This window comes from Amblyomma mixtum, chromosome 10, assembly GCF_055824585.1.
Source record: "Amblyomma mixtum isolate Tamu chromosome 10, ASM5582458v1, whole genome shotgun sequence".
In the NCBI taxonomy this organism is placed as follows: Eukaryota; Metazoa; Arthropoda; class Arachnida; order Ixodida; family Ixodidae; genus Amblyomma; species Amblyomma mixtum.
Window position 1 is genome coordinate 76,783,183 of NC_143021.1, and position 4,160 is coordinate 76,787,342.

Genomic DNA, 4,160 nt, shown 5'->3' on the forward strand with positions numbered 1-4,160 from the left:
AACGCTGCGGCTCCTCCGCGACCTCCGCTAGCGACCACTGTAGCGACCTCCGCTATAGTGTTCTAGAAGGGAGTAGTGGCCTCATCAGGTGGCGTGCCCCATGCATTGCGGCGAGGCGGCGAGTGCGGACGGGTCCAGGATGTTAGCGGCGGCGCTGTAGTCGCTTGGACTGGCTGTTGATGGTGCTCATGAGCTGTCTCTCGCACGTTTGTTCACGCATGGTTTGAGGCTTTGGCTGTTCTCCTTTTTTCAGCGCATCATTTTAGCTTGTTTCGCCAGCTGCCTTCTTCATTCGTGAAGAGTAGGAATGCCGAACCGTCAACGGCAACGACACTGCTTTGCTCCCGGTTGTCAAACCGGCTTCAAGTGGACTAAAAGAAAGCAGGCGTCGTTGTTTACCGCGGCGAAAGATGAGGAACGACGCCGAATTTGGGAGCGCAACTTGCACCGCCAAGGCAAGAAACTCGACAGAAACTGTGTGGTTTGCGAACTTCACTTCGAACTATCATGTATTCTGCGTGACTATATGCACATTATAGAAGGTAAAGAAGTTCGTAATGCACGCGGAAAGCCAGAGCTGCTGCCCAATGCCGTGCCGACGATACTGCCAAATGCCCCAGGTTACTTGTCAAAAAAAACCGACTCAGCCAAGACCACCCAGGAAGAGCATCAGCACGGACGTCATATCTTCTGTGGCCAAAAAATCTAAAGTGTGCGGTGATGAGCAATACGATTGTTCTGGCGCGGAAACAGATGCTGGTGAATCCGCTGCGACGACATCGGAACGTGCGCCCGCTGCGGGACATGGGGAAGCGTGTATGCCTGGATATCTTCTCACTTTGAGTGCTCCGTCCGCCTACTGGAGTTGTCACCGTATTCCTTGTTACACAGACATCCTGTACTGCAAACTAGGAATGCATGACAACCAAGAAATTACCTCCGAAAGGGTGGCGATGTTTTTCCAGGTTGCAGACAAGACCACGATAAGCGTCGGATATACAGCGTACCTTTGTGGCTGAGGAAGGGCGCGTCACCTCTTTTGCGGAAGCAGAGGAAGTTCTCCGAAGTGCTGACGCATATGGGATCTGCAAAGCGGCCTTGCCAACTAGCAGCATGTCAAGGTCGGACCTAACTAAGGGCCTCGAGCTACAAGTGACAGCCCACGAGGGCATGTACTTCAGCAAGCGCTGGGCCGGGAAAGAACCATCCGAAGGTATGTTTCACTGCTGCCTCATTCTAATTAGAACTGTTGTGAAAATAATTTTTTCATCATAGTTTTTAACGTCTGATACTGCTTCTGTCTGTCCGAACAGATCGTGGTAATGGTGTCCCATTCACTGTTCTCAATTCTCAGGGCAAGCATGCATCTCCTGACGATACTTGAGGGAGGCACTACTAACGCGACAGTCAAGGCTGAAGCGACCACTTAATAAGAATGTCCTAAATGCAGCTCACAAGCTGCGTGCAGCGAGGAATACAATCAAAAAACTGTCATCTCGCTCTGCTGCCCTCGAAGCCCAGCTCAAGAAAATGCAGCGGGAGAACGCCTCAAAGCCCGAAGTAGTGCTTGGAGCACAGATTGAAACTCTACCTCCCAAGGAACAACAATGTGTTATGCACCGTTTCTCTGCAGGAAAACGGCTAAATGCTAAAGGGAACGTCTCTTGCAACGGGTAGATTTTTGAATGTGTTGATGAAAATGAAGAGTGCCAAACAATATGAGCACCTTCGCAAACACAATATCATTTCTCTCCCGAGCAACGCTACATTCAAACTCTACCTGAGGCTCTTCAAGAGTGGATTTGGGTTCAGAGCCAAAGCGGTAAACTAACTTAAGCAGAAAACAAAGCATAGTAGCAGCATGAACAGGCACGGTGGCCTTTTGGTCGACGAAATTAAACAATCAGAGCGCCTTGCTATAACTCATTCGGGCCGCATAGAAGGTTTTGTCGACATGGGCCTGTTCACATCTGAAGGGCAAACTGTAACGTGTGACCATGACATGATAATAATGTTTGTAGCGTTCACTGGAAAATGCAGCCAGATTATTGGTGTGTTTGCTACGAGTGCAAACGTCAAAGCAGAAATGCTCGCATAAATATTAATTGAAGCAGCGATTCTTGCTGAAGTCAGCGGACTACTCGTCGATTTTGTCACAAGCGATGGCGCCTCATGTAAAAGGAGCATCTGGAAAATATTGGGAACTGGAGCCAAGTCAAACAAGAACATCTGCAAGCTAGAGCACCCAGTGGACTCGGCTCGGCATCTCCACTTCCTATCTGATTTCCTGCATTTGCTCAAGTGCCTGAGGAACACGCTTCTTAAGCATCCCCTGAATACACCTGATGGCAGGGTATATGGTAAAATGTCAAATTTAGACTACAGTCCATAACTTTGCTTTCATCCTTTGGGAGTTCCAGGGCAGAGTTACATCATGAAACCTTGTTTTCATTGCTTGTTTTCATTACATTGCTTGAAATAAAAAGATAAATGTATATATTTTATAATGTTTGGATTTTGTTCCAGGTTTCTATCCAGCCTTTAAGGCAAGCTTTCAAGCTGGACTGCAGCAACATCCCTTTGAAAGCGATGCCTGGCCTTACGTCCGTTCATTTGCAACCAAAAGGTTTCGAAAAGATGGGAGTGAATTTCGCTTTTCAACTCTTTAGAGATCCTGTTTTGAATGGGCTCCAGTTTTACAAAGATTGGAGGCTTCATGGAGGAGCATTGACGCTACGCTATCATTCTTTCCGTAAGCAGCCCACTAAAAATAATGTTACTTCTATTATTCATGACTGGTCAACCAGAGAACATCGCATGCAGTTGTACCTTGCATTATCTTGCAAGTACCTGGTCTGCCTTCTCCTATACCTGCTGACAATGTGCATGTTTATTTATTTATTTATTTATACAGAATACCCCTAAAGGCCCTCGAGAGGGTATTACATAGGGGGGGGGGGGGCACAGGCAATTGAACAGAATAAAAAAAACCACAGATATAAAACAAACAACAAAAGCACAAATAAGACACACTGGATGAAATAAGTAAGCAAAAGAATCAATCAAAAGCACAAATAAGACACTTTGCATGACATATAAGTAAGCAAAAGAATCAAAAGAATGGCAGCGCGGCTGACTGAATGGCTATATTGACTGTATCAAGAGGCCACCTTATAAAGCACTAGAACTGTGTAGTGGTAGCCTTTATCGGGAAAAAATACATCGCTGTGCTCTTTCAGGACCATCAACTGCCTCATCAAGACGATGACGTCCCGCTTCGCAGCGGAAGCTTTACGGCCCTGCTCCAGAAAGAGAGAGACACTGAAAGACTTCCTTGAAATTCTTTCTTCTTGGCAATGCCATGCTTAATTAGTCGGTGGATTCTTAAGTGATTCAACTGCAGATGGCCTTAGGGTGAAAATATCCACCACATTTTCACTGTTGGATTACCGTGCCAGCCAGGGATTTAAGTATATCATGACATCCAGATTGAGCCAGGATCCAATGGAAAATTTATTTGGCATACTCAGGCAGTCGTGCGGGCCGAACGACCACCCAACACCGACACATTTTCTAATTGTCGCCAACTGCTTGTCGTGTTACAATCTTGCCAAGAGAGTGCGCTCAAGCACTGCTGACCTTAACGGAGCTAATGGAGAAATAAGTTCTCTGCTCGGTGCGTGCAATGCTTCTGCTTAAGAAGACAGGGTTGCTGCAATCGACCAGCTCATCGAGAAAGGCAACCTAGCTTCAGCCGGGTGTGTGCTGCACAGTATTCCTGCTGACCATAGAGAGTATGTAGAGCAGTACATCGACGACCGCCTTATACGTTATATGCAAGGAATGTTGCCCGAACGTTTCTGAAACGTTATGAATGCACACACTTCAAAGCTTTTCTTTTGGAAAGCTCCAATAAGGAAGGCAGAAATTCTGATTTCACCGTCCGATGTGACAAGGGAAGGTTGTTGTATCCTTCGCAAGAACTTTTCCGGGCAGTAAAGAAGTTAGAAGATATATTCACTGTTTTCTTCAGTCACGAGAAACTCTGCAGTGACAGCATAGTAGACGTGAGGCTGCTTGTGAAGGCAACCTTTGATTATGCCTTAGGTTGCAGCCAGCACGAAGATGAGCTCACAGCAGAGTTCACGAAGTTCTGTGTG

The 4,160-nt window shown here is 46.7% G+C and overlaps 1 pseudogene; it reads left to right on the plus strand.

Moving 5' to 3' along the window:
* Nucleotides 1-953: 953 nt before the first annotated feature.
* On the plus strand, nucleotides 954-2,756 carry LOC149326175 (uncharacterized; annotated as a pseudogene).
* Nucleotides 2,757-4,160: the final 1,404 nt, after the last annotated feature.